General features: G+C 41.8%; 1 long non-coding RNA gene across 1 annotated transcript; it reads left to right on the forward strand.

The window, feature by feature from the left end:
* The first annotated feature begins 35 nt into the window (after positions 1–35).
* Positions 36–13,017, forward strand: LOC309532313. The gene is made up of 3 exons (XR_014219735.1): positions 36–527; positions 1,544–1,599; positions 12,930–13,017. It is a non-coding gene; the product is annotated as an uncharacterized lncRNA (long non-coding RNA).
* Positions 13,018–16,712: the final 3,695 nt, after the last annotated feature.

Genomic DNA, 16,712 nt, shown 5'->3' on the forward strand with positions numbered 1-16,712 from the left:
CTCACAAAGTGGTTTACATCAATATTATCAAAACAATAAGCATCCATTAAAAATGTAATAAAACAGCTAAGGCAAACTGCAAGGGGGAAAAGTTCGATGATTTTAGGATTGTAGCTTTTAAAAGTGTAGTTTAGTGGGAGGTTGGATCTTACTATTTTTTGTTAAAGGTGAACCTCATTTTTGTTCCAAATTGCTGCTCTCCAGACCAGTTTCTATTCATCCAGACCAAATGATTCTGCCACCCTGACCAGTTAATACTTAAACTCTTGGGTATTGCTTCATCAGTGTGATTACACTATTGACAGAGAACTTTGATCACCACGTTAACATCTATGATGTCATGAATAGCTCTATCTGAATTGAAATTTACATGGATTTGCTGAACATTCAGATGTCTATCTAAATAGTGTGTGAAGCAATCCTAAGAGAATGATAACTTGGGAAACTGCTCTGCTTGGCTGTCCTCCAATTGCATTCAGGATAAGAAGAAGACTACAGTGAGGGCAGGCAGATCTCTGAAGCACCAGGTGTGTATCCTTTCTCCTCAAACTACTTGCCAGCTCAAACACTGCACAGAATTTCCTCCACTGATTGATCTACATTGGATTATTCCTGTCTGATTTAGGATGCAGGAAGAGCTGCTGATTTGTTCTATTTGTCTAGTTTTAGGAGGGTTTTAAAAACAATTAATCAATTAAAAACATTTAAAGATGAGAGAGAGAGAGAGAGAGAGAGAGAGACATTGCACATACTTTTGTAAACCACGAAAATCTTTAGTAAAGATACATTAAAAAGAAACATTTGAAGACCACTTGATTGTAATAGAATCTCTGTAAACAAAACATTAAAATTAGCCTAAGCAAAAACACCTTTAGCAGGTGCTGAATATAGTACTTTTTTGTTGTTATTTTTATTTTCCAGTGCTTACCAGTTTTTGTAGGTCAATGCCAATATAGATTTGAATAAAAATAACTATTTTGAGAATCATTTCTGAAAATGGCCTCTCTTCATGGTTGTTTCTCCAAAAAACAAAAAACAAAAAACAACAACAAATAGCTTGTGTCTACTTCAGTTTCATACTTTCCAAATTTCTCAGTTAAAAGAGGGTTTCCTATTCAGTAAGACAATAGTTACTTTAGTGTGAGTGAATATATATGTACAAGCAAACACACACACACACACACACACTTTTATGGGTCCTGGATACATTCATGTCCTGTTAACATAGCACGGAAACATTCCTTTCATTCATGTTGCCTTTTGTTTCATTCATGTGGCCTTATCTAGCTATGAACTCAAGAGATGGCCCTAGACAAGCTCTGTCTCTCAACCCTAGCCCCTTGGAATGCATACAAGTTAATGATAAGGTTGGGCTTGATTGTGTCCATAAAGAAGATAATTATTTAGAGAGACAGAGTCATCTCAGGCTGATTTGGTGTTGATGGTCCAACGTCCTTGGCCTGAGCACAAATTATCTATTCAGTTAACTGTGAGAGAATTCCTCATCTGAAAATTAAGATTACAGGATTTCTTTGTATTACAGCCTTATTCCTGGCATGATGAACCATAATTGATCCTGAGATTGATCACTGCCATTGTGTGAGTATGTTTTAACACGCAGCCTGAAAAGAAGAGGAGTTCTGAAGCATGTGGACTACCGCTACTCATTGGCAGAGTTTGCTTGGAAATGTTTTGCTTTGCTGGTGGCAGTAAGCCCTTGTGACTTTCAGCAACCTGCCTAGCATATCAGTTTAAAGTGCCATTGCCCAAAACTTGCAATGATGTCAATTAAGTGCTGCATAAAATTCAAACTGCTCTCAAGATACAACTGCTCTCACTGTGCTTTTAATGATTCTACAATGCTTTGAATCAAGATTTAACTGATTATCTGCCTGAAGCCTCAGTTGTAACCATGGTTTATTAACTATGGTTAATGTTAATAAGGGGTTAGTGTTACGTACAACCAGGCCAATGACATGTTCTAAGATCTGATCAGTAGCTTCAGTAAGAATTTATAAACTAGTTTGTGAAGAGTTTCCTTCTGGTGGTGTTCTTTAATTTCTAATGGTAAGATGCCTAAAAGAAAGATGTCTGGGGTTTTTTTAAAGGTGAGTTTGAATAGTTTCTTAAATTCATTATAGATGTTATCCCAGAATTCCCCAATGACCACATATGGTAAAATAACCCCACATCTGTTTTACATCTCCAACAAATCGGTGATCCTCAGTTTACACAGTTGTGGCAGTTTGACTCCTCCCACCAGTGTGAACAAAGGCTTGCTAGACAGCTGATATCAATCTAGGTTCAATGTCTGGAGATCAGTGATAAGGCATCACATATTTGCTGCTGAGGGGTGGGGTGGGTGGAGTCAGAAAGAGCTTGAAAGGGGATTTTTAACCCTTTCTGCTTTGTTTCCCCCCACCAATCTGAATGTCTTCCCAAGCTTCTATTTTCTTCACATGGCAGGGATGGTCAGAAGGTAGATGAGCTCTGGGTGATTTTAAGTAGATCAGAAAGGATTTCTGACTTCCCCATGTTTATCAATAACAGCAACAAAGTAACCCCCCTCCCCTAAATTCAGAATTGTAGGTTCTATACAGTAAAAAATAAAATATAATTGGGGGGGGGAGGACAAATTTGCTGCATGGTGCCTGCAACCTCCACCCTTCCTGTTGGGCAAATACTAGCTCTGAGGGGGCAACTTGGGTGAAATGGCATGGGGTTTTATACCCATTCCTTAGCACCGCAAACAGATCTGAATCCGTAACTACCACCTGTGCCCCCCATGTTGTCTTTGCCATTTCTAAAATTAGCAAGAGATGAGTTTATTACAGATGAACTTACAAAATTAGGTCTGGCTTGGTTCCAAGTCACTTTCTGAGTAACACAGACAAACATTTTTTAGTGCAGGAAGTAGATTTCACATAGTGCATGGAGTAAATGTATGGAGGTGCGGGCTTTAGAATTTGCAAACGGATGATAGATTTGAATGACTCCCAATACATGGATTGAGTTCCCAGGCCATTAGTTGTTTATCTCTACTCAGTAAAGAAGTAAGGAGTTTAGTTTACGTAGTTTAGTTTTTAAAAGAAGCATGGTAAGAATCAGAATGTATTGTAAATCTATTACATTCTTTTTTATCCATTTTTGCTTTTAACCATTATCATCTCACATAAATCATAGTCATTCTACACATAGGATTCTCTGAATCCCGAGACTTCCCTCCACCTTTCCATGGTTTCCCAAGATCTTCTTTTCCAACTGCAGCATATAATATACTCCATGTTTTCTTAAAACTCAGTTTTTACCATAGTTCCCACTACATTGCAAGAGCTGTTTGGAATCCTGCCAATGTTTTTAATTGTTTGCAGTGTTCTTTTAAGTAACTTATAAAGTTTCCCCAATCTTTATTAAATTTATTGTCCCCTTGATCTCTGATTTTCCCAGTCATTTTTGCCATTTCGGCATAGTCCATCATCTTTATCAACCATTCTTCTTTTGTAGGTACTTTGTCCTCTTTCCATCTTTGGGCAAATAGCAGTTGTTGTAGCATACATAAATTGTCTATTCTGATCCTTAGGTATTTCTGGATCTAAAATTCTTAGTAAGAAAGCTTCAGGTTTTTTCCCAAAAGTAATTTTAAACATCTTTTTCAACTCATTATAAATCATTTCCCAATATCCTTTTGTCTTCTTGCACGTACATCACATGTGCCTTCTTTCTCTTTACACTTCCAACATATATCTGTAGCTAACTTGGTAGCAGTCCAACATTTTTGCTAACTTGGTAGCAGTTCAGTACCATCGATACATCACTTTCATATAATTCTCTTTCAACATACAGCATGTTGTAAATTTTAAATCTTCCCTCCATAATTTTTCCCATGATGCCAATTGTATATTATGTTTAATTTCCCTTGCCCGTAAATCTATCACATTCTGATTCTTGCGGTGCATTTTAAAAGAATCTCCTTTTGAAATATGTATGATCAACAATCCCATTTCTGCATTGATCGTGAAGACCTTCACTGCTGCAAGAATTTGACTATGCACTTTGGAAAGTATGATGGTTGCATTGAAAATGAGTGCCTTGTCTTGCCAGCCACAGAATTTTAATAAGGCCAGCAAGTTGCTAACCAATCAGAGAATCAGGAAAGCATCTTAAAATGCCTACAAAATGGAAAAGGTTTTGTCAAGTGTCTGAAGTTCAAAAGGCAGGAGAGCTGTCTAAACTCAGTCAGGACTGGGTCCATAATATTGAATGCCTAGAATCTGTAAATTACAAGGTGTTCATCTGAACCATGGGGGACCACCACCTATGTTTTCCCTGAAAACCTCAGTCATCAAACTGTGATATAAGGGATCAGATGGGCTGTATCCTCCAGAAACTCCTGTAACAGCTCCTCCACCTCTCTCTTCACCATGTTGCCCAAGAAGGGGGTATTTGCAAGCAGATGGTGGTTGTCGTAAAGCACAACAAAAGGTGCAAGAGGAGGTTGCAACAGGCACAAGGACACATTTTCCTCTCATGCCTTTGGGCCGGCTCTCGTAGGTTAATTGCCCCCACCTCACTGAATAACCCTTTACCTGAAGGTTTCTTTCCCTTTTCCCTTAAAATTTCTAGCCCCAGAGTATGCTGCAAAGGACCTTTGTGAAGGGGTAACTGGTAAGTTGGAGTCTCGGACAGGTTTTCTTTAAATAAACAATAAAGATTTATTTAAGGCAAGATAGTATATAATACAAAAAGGGACGCGGGTGGCGCTGTGGGCTAAAGCCTCAACGCCTAGGGCTTGCCGATCGAAAGGTCGGCGGTTCGAATCCCCGCGGCGGGGTGCGCTCCCGCTGCTCGGTCCCAGCGCCTGCCCACCTAGCAGTTCGAAAGCACCCCCGGGGGCAAGTAGATAAATAGGTACCGCTTACCAGCGGGAAGGTAAACGGCGTTCCGTGTGCGGCTCTGGCTCGCCAGAGCAGCGTTGTCACGCTGGCCACGTGACCCGGAAGTGTCCCCGGACAGCGCTGGCCCCCGGCCAATAAATGTGAGATGGGCGCACAAACCCCAGAGTCTGTCAAGACTGGCCCGTTCGGGCAGGGGTACCTTTACCTTTACCTTTAGTATATAATACAAATGGATTCAACTTAGGTTAGTTCAGAAATACAGTGCGATTTCACTTTAAATTTGTCCTCACTTGTTTTTGCATTATTGTTTTTGTTCCTTGATACTTTCTTTCAGTTATCCACCCCCTTTAACAATCCTGCTCCTGAGGTACTTTAAGTAATTGACCACAGGGCTTTCCACACACCCTCCCTTCACTGGGTCTGGGAGTTTCTTCTTTTCCTTAGAAGAATCTCTCCCCTCCAGACTAGGTTTCAGTCCCAAGTAGGCTGTTCCTTTCCAGCTCCTACTTCTCCTGGCTCAACCTCTGCCTCCCAGTAAAATTCCGGTCTATTCCTCCTACAGGACACAATACGCTTCACAATACGCTCAGAGTGGAAATTGTTTTTTCCAGAGCCAACTCTTTCTCCCATTCACTCTTTGTACCTCAGCCTGTCTCCTAACCTGTCTCCCTACCTATCTCCCACCCTCTCCAACCACAATTCCAACCTACTTCAACCAACCCTCTCAAACTAACTGTCTCTCCAAAACCTCTCCTTTTAAACTCTCCCTCCTGGAACCCTGGCCAATCAGAGGCTGCCATTCATTAACAATTTGCAGGCAGGAAAAAAAAGAAAGGAGCACTTGTTGATCCAACCTGCCCAGCAACTTTTTCGTCACAGAGGTTTCTTCAGGGATTTATGTACTACTGCTTGACCAAAGGGAGCAGGCCCCTGGATACACTTGTCAGCTTTAGCAGCCTGGATGGACAGAGATCAAGAGAACAAGAAGCTGCTTGCAACATTGCAAGGGTCCTGTTCACATCGGCAGACCACAGAAACAGACATTTATCCCACAAAATGTGGGAAGGTGCTGCACTTCCCATAATAGTTTCCTTTTACTTCTCTTGTGGCTCAGTTGTATTTACAAGTGTTCAATTAGCAGAAATGTCACCAGTGAACTGTTTCCCATCACTGCATCTTCATGGCAGCAAGACAGGGAACTAAAGGCATGAAGCAGTACCAGAAAAATTAGCAAACAATATTAGAGAGATATAATATATCACAGGAGTTTACCTTTGCAAAATAATTAAAAACAAACACCAGCAGACCATTGTGGGTGATGTGCTTTAAATTGCCTGCAAAGGCTTGGTGGGACAGAAAAGTTTTCTGCCCATTCATGAGTTCCAAGCATGGATACAAGCATAAGCAAAGAGATGGAAGCTGGAAATGAGCTGATGCAAGAGCCAACAGGTCCACTACAGATTGCTGGCCACTGGGAAAACCTTATTGCAGTGACGGGAAACATTGTAACTTAGTGGTAGAAGGTGTTGTTTGCATGCAGAAGGTCCTAGGTCCAGCTCCTGGTGTCTCCCAGGTAGTAGGGCTTGATCAGACTCCCACCTGAAACCCTAGAGAGCTGCTCCGCAGTGCAGAAGCAGAACCATCAAATGGTGAAGTTGGCAGGGACCCTGAGGGTCATCTCTTCCAAGCAATGCTACTACAATGCACTACAATGCCCTACAAATGCCCTACAATGCTAGAATCCTATTGTTTTTCTACAAACAACAAATGGGTAGTTTAAAAAGACCCTACTATCAGAAACCATTTCATCCATTAAATGCATAGTTTGGAAACTGAAAACACACTCATTGAAGACTGTTTGGATGCAAGAAGAAAACTAAACCAAACAAACAACAAACTCTATAATATTATTTCCTTGTGGTCTCAAAATATGAGCAACCCATAAAAATCATGAACAGGTGACAACCCTATCATTAGGGTTGCCATTAGAGAGCCAGTGTGGTGTAGTGGTTAAGAGCGGTAGTCACGTAATCTGGGTAACCGGGTTCGCGTCTCCGCTCCTCCACATGCAGCTGCTGGGTGACCTTGGGCCAGTCACACTTCCTGAAGTCTCTCAGCCCCACTCACCTCACAGAGTGTTTGTTGTGGGGGAGGAAGGGAAAGGAGATTGTTAGCCGCTTTGAGACTCCTTAAAGGGAGTGAAAGGCGGGATATCAAATCCAAACTCTTCTTCTTCTTCTTCATTAAAAGTTACAGTGTAATCCTTATGATTATGATTAACTATTAAACAAGCAACATTAACTTACGTAATAGCACACAACAATACAATATTTACACCATACACTACATCCATACAATCTACAACTACTTTTCAAAGAAAGAGGAAAAAGGAAAATAAAGGAAAAGGTAAAGATAAAAAATTAAAGTAATTAAAATATAATTCCGATTATTCTCATTGTACTATTTCTCATTTTGTTATTTATCACACAGTGCCTTATGGTTGTTCTCTTTTCCAAAATCTTATCAAAGACGTTCTATTGTTTACACCTTTATATTAAAAGAGTCACTCAAGATCTGCCAGGAGGTTTTTGTTATCACAATAGTTTTTTTTAAATATTCTTTAAATACTATCCATTCCTTATTGATCTTCTGCATCGGGTATCCTCTTACTTTCCCTGTCATCCTTGCCAATTGTAAGTATTCTATCATTTTAACCCGCCATTCGGTTTTTGTGGGGGGTCTTTTCACTTTTCCAATTCTTCGCCACCAGGATCCTGGCTGTTGTTGTTGCGTGGTCTGCTATTTTTTAAAAAAAATTAAATTCATTACTGTATATATGATGTCCCAAAACTCTCTTATGCTCTTACATTCCCACCACATATGCATATACGAACCTTTACCATTTTTGCATCTCCAGCACACTTCTGATCTATTTTAATACAACTTGGTCGGGGTAAGGTGTCATCTGTACATCATTTTCATGATGTTCTCTCTAAGATGATAGCATGCTGTAAACTTCATGTCCACCTTCCATAATTTCTCCCACTGGTTCATGTGAATATTATATCCAAGTTCTTGGGCCCAACGCACCATCACCCCTTACTTTTACCTGTTCTTTTACCTCCCACTCAAGATGTAGATTGAACATTTTTGAAATATATTTTCCGTTGGATTGGATTAGTTATTTTTCCAAATCTGATGTCTTATTTTCAAATCCTTTTTTTAATCTATACTTAATCTTTCATTTAATTGAAAATATGTAACCAATCCGTCAGGTACAACCTAATTTCTTCAGACTTCTTCAGCGTCAATTTGTTATTGTTTTCTTCTAATATCATTCTATACATTGGCAGTCTCCTTTCATATTTTTCTTTTTTACTGCCATGGCTTCTGTCGGTGAGGTTCACCAGCGGGTCTTAGGCTCTAGTATTTATTTATATTTTCTCCCATATTTTATAAGGGGATTTTCTCACTATATGGTTTAAAAAAACCCTGTGTACCGTCACCTTCTCATAGACTAAATACGTGTGCCACAGAAATAAAATCCACTGAATTAAATGGGACTTTCTCCATGGTGTGTTTAGGATCGTAGGCTTAATTTAAAAAATGAAATAAAAAATAAGCTTTCCTTACAGTTGTGGCGCGAATGCCTATCTATTTTATTCAGTTGTATTTTATCCTTTTCTGATACTCTCCAAACAGCTCTGAGACTTTGGTAATCATCCAGTTTTGGTTAACCTGTTCAGAGGAGAGGATTGATCACATCAGGTCAATTACCTACTTAGTTCAATCTGTTATAAAACCAGAGTGACCTCAGAACTGAAAGCCTCTCTTCTATCTGAGATGCATTGGTGACACTTGTCACGGCTAAAATGGCCGCTGTTTCTTTAATGCGAATAAAGCTGGGTCAGCATGACTCAGCGGTCTGCACCAAGTTGTATATATAAGTGAGAAATGTTAGTTTGGGCTGAGGCTGGTGTTTGGGTTGGTTAGTGCTGGTGTGTATAGTTATTCAGTCGTGTTTTGCACAAGGACTTTTAAGAATAAAACTCTGCAAGGTTATTCTCGTGGACTCTTTTTGTGCCGACAAGGAGACTGAGGAGACAAAGGGAGGTCAGAACCCTTTCCTTCTTTTTTTTTTTTGCTTTTTTACAAACACTGACAGCTTATGGGCCCAGTGTTTCTGAGCATGTGCAGAGTGCAAAACGACTAACAGCATTTCAGCAAGGAGCTGGTGAGTCCTGGTGGTGCCTTGAGCCAGCGGCTGTGCGTTGGAGCAGTTGGTGGCAAGCTGTAACTGTCTGCAGCGACGCTGGAGCGGCTAGGATCTGAGGATCAGGAAAGCACTCAGCGTCGGCTACTGGAACAGTTTGAACTGCTAGAGGACCACAGCAGGCGACTCACAGAGCGGCTACACCAGTTGCAGAGCCAGGCGGGACCTGAGGGTCAACAGAGGCAGCAGCTAGAAGCCGGTGAGTGCCAGCCAGGACCATCTAGTTGGACTCTAAAGAGAGAGTCGGGAGAGATTGCTGGAGGCCCCACAGAAGGGGCTCAGCAAGCACCAGCAGAGATGGCAGATTTCCAGTCTTCCCAAGTTGTAAATATTGGGGGAGGCATCCTTTTTGAACTTCTCTCAGAGAGCAACTGGCTGAGTTGGTCAATTAAAATGCAGCAGTTGTTAAGGAGAGATGGACTATGGGACTGTGTTGAAACTGAGGTTTTGAGAACTGACTCTGCTGAGAAAAAACGGCTGGATGAAAGGGCCCGTGCCCAAATTATGCTGTGTTTGAGCAACTCTCAGTTATTGCATGTAGCAAATGCCAGCACAGCGTTTGAGTGCTGGAATTTATTAAGGGCAATGCATGTCAGAGAAACTGCTGGAACTATCATTTCTCTGACCAGAAGGCTGTTCAGGACTGTTATGAAAGAAGGTGAGAGTTTGGCAACTCATCTTCAAACGTTGAAATCTCTGTTTCTTCAACTACAACAGAGAGGTAAGCGTTATGATGAGACTGACCAAACCTACATTATCCTTTCAAGTTTGCCTGAAAGCTGGTTGCCTGTGATTAACATCATGGAGAGTATGCGTCCCCGAGATCTGACCCTTGAGTATGTGGTTGGAAGATTGACCGAAGAAGCAGAAAGAAGGTCAGATAGACAGGCTGAACTCCAAGAACGGAGGAGTTACAGTCGAGGGGGGCAGCAGCAGAATCTGCTCATGGAGCAACGCCAAGGTTTGGACTTGGCCATGGCGGTGAGGAGATGCTATAGATGCAACCAACCCGGGCATCTCCAACGTCATTGCAGGGCAAGACTTCCAGGAGACGACATGGAGCAGAGACAGCAATTGATGCAGAAACGTAAGCAGAAGGGGTCCTCTTCAGGGAAGAAGAACATGCGTTCTGCTCAGTTTGTGTCTGCGTTTTCTCGAGAGGAGAGGAAGATACCTCGAGGAACATGGTTGCTGGACTCTGGGAGCAGCAGGATTATCTGCAACCGTCAGGAGGACTTTAAGACCCTGGAGAAGCCAGCTGATGGAAAAGACTCAATTTATCTTGCTGATGGTCGTAGAAGCAAGATTGATGGCCAGGGAACATGTTTCCTGCAGTGCTTGAACACTACTCTACCAGAGACCCTGTTTGTCAGCAGTTTGGACTATTGTTTGCTGTCTGTAAGCTGTTTGATTAATGCAGGGTATAGTGTTAAGTTCACGCAGGATGGCTGTCTGATAAAGAATGGAACTCAGGTATGTGGCCATGCAAAGATGGAAAATGGGTTATATGTAATGCAGGACAAGCCTGTTAAAGCAGCCCAGGTGGTTCAGGATAATTTGCCAGTTCATAAGGGGTGTGTACATCAACTGCACAGAAAACTGGGTCACGCCAATTTCCGTGTGCTTTCAGAGATGCAAAAGGTGTGCAAGAACCTAAAAGTAAATAGCTGTAACTGTTTCCTAGATTGCAATGTATGTAAAATGGCCAAATCTAAGAGGAAGCCTGTGGCTTCTAAAAGTGACAGAGTATCTAAAGAGGTTTTAGAACTTGTCCATTGTGACGTGATAGGCCCTTTTCCACAGAAGACTGAAGGGGGCGCCAGATATGCTTTTCTGGTAATAGATGACAAATCACGTTTTAGTTGGCTGTTTTTGTTAAAGCAGAAATCTGAGTGTTTCCCCACATTCAGAGAATGGGTTGCCCAAGCTGAAAAGCTCTTCGCTCGGCCTGTTGTGCAGCTGCAAACAGATAGGGGCGGAGAATTTCTGAACAAACAATTTGGGGCATGGTTGCGACGTAAGGGGATCACTCACCGCTTGACTAACCCTTATAGCCCTGCTGAAAATGGTCTGTGTGAAAGACGTGGGGCTGTGATACAGTCAGTAAAGGACTGCCTGCTAGTGGATGCAGGATTGGGCCACAACCATAGGCTGTGGGGCGAGGCTTTTCTGACCGCGAACTTTTTGATTAATAGAACCTGGTCTAGCTCTATAAAAGATATTCCATATCGTGTGTTGTTTGGGAAAGAACCAGAGTGGACAATGCTCCATAATTGGGGTTCTTGGGCACATGTAAACATTCCCAAAGCTCAGTGCCAGAAAGGGGGCGCTAGAGCGCAGAAACTGCGGTTTGTGGGATATCAGTCCTATGGCAAAGGGTGGCGTTTCAATTTATGCCCAGGACGCGTGGTTCTGTCACGAAGTGCAGACTTCGCTGACCAGGACAGATGGACTGCGATCCATGCCAACCCTGATTGCCTACTGCCCCTGCAAGTAAGGGAAGAGGCTCCTTCTCAGCCATTGGCAACACAGGAGCAGAATGAGGAGGAGGCACAGATTTCCCCAAAAGATGTGGCAATAGATAATACTTCGCCAGAGGAAGAGGAAGAAGAGCCAGAGATAAGGGGGGAATGGAAGGTGTTGGAACCAGTGTTTAAATGAAGCCCTTGTAAAACTTGGTTTTAAAAGGAGTGTGGCTGATCCATGCTTGTACACCAAGGGGACAGGCGACAAATATCTAATGCTCTTAGTCTTTGTTGATGATTTGCTTGTGGCAGGGAGTTCCACAGATGAGATCCAGAAGCTCACAAGTCAACTGGAAAAGAGGTTTAAGCTTAAAACCTTAGGGCCCGTAAGCAATTACTTGGGAGTAGAAGTAAGGCAGGAAGCTGATGGAAGCTTCCTATTGAGCCAGAAAGAGAAAATTCTTCATTTAATAGAGCAGTTTGGCATGGAAAACTGCAAGCCAGTTCAGACTCCCATGACACCAGATTTCCCAAAGACAGTGTGTGATGATGAATTTGATCAGCCTGAGTTGTATCACTCAAAAATAGGATCACTGTTGTATTTAAGCCAGTGGTCAAGGCCAGACATTGCATGTGCTACAAATGTTCTGAGCCAACGTGTATCTAAACCCAGTACTGCCGATTGGTGTGCTTTGAAAAGGCTTATCAGATATCTAAAGGGGACATTAAATGTATGTTTAAAGATATCTAGTACACAAGATGAAAAACTAGAAGTATTTGTTGATGCGGACTGGGGAAGCTGTGTAGCTACTAGAAAATCTACAAGTGGAATGGTTATGATGTTTGCCAATTCCATAATTGGATGGAGGTCAAAGAAACAAGGATATGTTGTGACCTCATCCTGTGAGGCGGAATATGGGAGCCTATCGCTAGCATGCAATGAAATCATGTGGTTTATACAGATACTAAAAGATCTAGATTGTAAAGTAGATTTGCCTATCCAAGTGTATGAAGATAGCCAATCGTGCATTGCATTAGCGGGCTCGGAAATAATGAAATCCTCATCAAAACATATTGCTATCCGTCATGCGAATGTGAGAGATTGTGTACAGAATGGGGTAATCAAACTGGAGTATTGTCAATCTCAAGATAATATTGCTGATTTGTTTACCAAGCCTTTGCCAGCAACATGCCATAATGAATTGATGACAAAACTGGGTTTATGTATATAATGTATTGTTGTATTGTTGTAATGTTATAATGTATTGTTGTATTGTTGTAATGTTGTAATCACAGGCCTTGGGTGACAGCCCATTAACCTAAAAACACCTCTTGATGAGTAACAGGCCATATAACAGGATTGTGAACAAGAGGGACCAGTCGCTGTGCCAGAGCCAGGTACCAACTTTATTCCCATATCTAGTTTAACATAATTATTACAGGAGCTAATAATGGGGCTAATTCACCTGCTCATCTTCCAAAGTAATATATGCCATCAGTTGCCTTCTAGCTGATCTATGCAATGACCTTCTAGCTGGTCTGCAAAAGAATGAATGAGCACAAATCTGAAATGGCAGTATAGAAAAGCCAATGAGGGAACCTTTCAGCTTCTCAGGATGCTCTGTCACTGACCTTCATTATTGAATGAAGTGGCCTCAAACCATGAGACCATTGTATTACAATGCACCAGTGCTATTATTTGAAGGTGGAATCAATACAACCCTATCATTAAAAGTTACAGTGTAATCCTTATGATTATGATTAACTATTAAACAATCAACATTAATTTACATAACAGCACACAACAATACAATATTTACACCATACACTACATCCTTACAATCTACAACTACTTTATAGCCCCTCCTGACTGCCAATTGGCCGGCGCGTTTTCCTTGGAGAGAAGCGCTCCAATGGGGAGGCGGCTTTTGGGGAGGAGCGAGTTTCAAGTTCACTTTTCAAGCGCTGCTTGACCAATCTAGATGGGCTGGAGCGCACCCTTCCCTTAGCATCACCCCTTAGCAAAACTGGAAAATAGCCCCATAGACTGGGAGAATTAGTGCGCACAGTTGAAGAGAAGGAAATTGAGAAGACGGGTTGGGGAGCGAGAGAGCCAGACAGAACTGTGGTTTATTTTTTAAAAATATTATTATGAAGCTTTCATTGTACAGACAGAGATGCGCCAAGACTGAGATGAAGCAGGCGCCTTCACAGCACCCTTTTCGGCGCCTGCTATACACTTTGTTTCCTTTCCTTTACCTGCAAAAAGTTGCTATGCCTTTTAATCGGTGGTTTTAGCTTGACTGTAATTGCATTTTGCATGTTTTTCACTTTGACTTTTATCGATCATGTTCATGCTTTCGTAAGCCGCTTAGAGGTTTTCGTTAAGGTTAGGCGGGGCAAAAACCTGAAGGGAAGAATGTGAGTAACACCATTGCAAATAAAGGGAAGGCAAACGCCTCTTGCCAAGAAGACAGTAGGTCTTTCAAGCCCAAGCGGTTGATGTTAGATGCTCAGAGTATCCAGCCCCGGACAGACGTCGCAACCAAATCCTGAGTCTACACAGTCTCAATGCACTATCGCTTGTAACTGCAAGGGGGTTGCATTCTCTTTCTTCTTCTTCTTTTATTAAAGATTTTCTTGTTTTACAGAAGTATTTGTAATGTCTCTCGTATTTTTTACATGTAACATTTTTAGAAATCCGTTTCATTTGTTGAGACATTAGGGGGAGAAAAAAAGTGGTGGAGGGTCGGGAATATGAGTGGGGGTGGGTGGCGATGTTTCTTTTATGCTTAATTTATGTAGGGTTTGGTGTCAGCGTAGCTTGTGCTGTTCACTTGTATTCCTAATGGGGTTGCATTCTGAGTGAAAGCGAGCTTTCCGTTTCCTAGGCTTGCTTCAAACGTTGCTGGTGCTTCCTTTCTTTTTCACTTCCACTATTTCCCAGTCCCTGGCAGTTTGTTAATCAAGAATGGTTCTCTGTTGGTACATTCTTTGTTATTTTTGCATAAGATAATTAACACAAGGGACCCTCCCTAAGAGTACCTATAAACCCTAATCATAGGTATGCTGACTCAGAATCGGCAAGGGAACTTTTTTTCGAGTAAGAACTACATTTTTTACGACTGAAAAAAAAAAAGCTTCCGTGAAGGTTGGGGGCGTTACAGAAAGATGTGGAAACCTCAGCAAACATATCAGTACTTTCTCGGGAAAGATTACCCCTGAACAAAAGAGGGCTCACATTGGGGGTGGGAGAGACACGATGAAATGTCTCTAATTTCTGCCATCATCATCGCTTAGAAGCTCGGTATATTTCTGCAGAAGGCAATTGATTTAAATATGTGTTCCTGTAAGGTACTTACAGTAGGGACTAGCAGAATTTCCTAGAAAATATTTCCTTGTATCCTTTGGGATACAATACGTTGCAATATGGAAAATTTTACAAATTTCTGTTATGCCACCTCTTACTCAATTTTTTTCTAAACCAAAAAGTTCCCAATGCTCCAACCTTTCCTCATTGTTCCATCCACTTTTTCACTCTGCCGGCCGTTTTCTGAATTATCTGGAGATCTGTGATAACGCATCACCTGCTTGTATGCATAGGGTGGGATGGGGGGAGCAATTAATCCCTTTCCCCCTCCCCCATTCCAGTCCTAATTGCTTTCTAAATTGCTGTTTCCTTTGCATGGCAGTGGTGGGGAGAAGGTGGGAAGAACGCGGCGTATTTTGCAGTAGATCACAAAGGATTCCTGACCTCACCTCCCCGTTTTTTATAAATACAGTAACCGCAAAATAATCCCCTCCCCCTCTACATTATACTGCTGAGATGAAAAATACTTGAGTTTACCAGGAAGGGATTTACGTGTGGAAAGCCTGTGAGCTCCCATTAATTCTGATTCTCAAAACAAGTTCCTGGGCTCGTAATTCTTCTATTCTAAGTGTATGGCTTTTGTACTAAGCTCTTTATTGCTGGATCTTAGGTTCTAGTTAAAGGGAGGGAAGCAAATCCCTTCCTGCATGGTGCCTGTGACTTCCAACCCCCTTCTTGGGCCAATATTATTTCTGAGTGAGCAACTTGGATGGGTAAAATAGCATGGCATTTACACCTCTTCCCCAGCACCAAAAATAGTTCTGAATCTCTACTCCTCTCCCCTCGTTTGCTGTTTTCAAACCCAACAGCAGATGACTATTCCAGTTCTCCCAACATCTGCCCCAAGCAGTGACAGACCTACATTTTGGGGGCCCTTCACAACTAGCAATCAGTTCTGGGTAACAACTGTTGTCTTCTTCAATGGGGTTGTTCCCTGATAGATTACCACATTTTTAAAAAAGAATTTCTGTTCTGGGTTGTCACATCTGTCAAAGTCACTGGTGGGAATAAAAATGTTTCTGCTTGTGAACTAAATTCAGGTCTGGGGCCCCTCTGGGGTTTGGCTCCCAGAATCTTAAGATTCAGTGGTTTCCAAGGAGATCTGCCCTTGATTCCAAGCTGTTCTCTGTATAACATAGGCAAAATGCCAGAATCTAGATGCTAGAACAGCTCTGGAGAGATAGATAAATGCAATACAATAGATAAGAGGCAAGATTAAAACAACTCCCAGTTGAGATCAAAAAGCTAAGACTGGAGGATAAAACCTGCAATAAAAACAAGATACAAACCTGAACTAAATCTAAATGTCTTCACTTGACACATACAAAAACATCAAAGTGATGCCAGGCGAGGGGGGGCGACACCCATTATCAGGGGTGCCAACTTGAATAAAATAGTGGGGGTCCCAGGAAAGCCCCACCCCACGTATTTTGTCACATGGCATGGCACATACACACAATTGAATGGCAATGTGCATCAGTTCTTCCAACATCAGTCCCAAGCAGTGACAGACCTACATTTTAGGGGCCCTGTAGCTTGAGCTGTTCTGGGGTCCCCTTCACAACTAGCAATGAGTTCTGGGTAACCACTGTTGTCTTCTTCAACAGATCACCACATTAAAAAAATCAGATTTTGATTAGAATATCTGTTCTGGGTTGTTTCACGTGTCAAAGACATTGCTGTGAATAAAAATGTTTACGCATGTGGAC

Source organism: Podarcis vaucheri (assembly GCF_965113315.1).
Source record: "Podarcis vaucheri genome assembly, chromosome: 5".
Lineage (NCBI taxonomy): Eukaryota > Metazoa > Chordata > Lepidosauria > Squamata > Lacertidae > Podarcis > Podarcis vaucheri.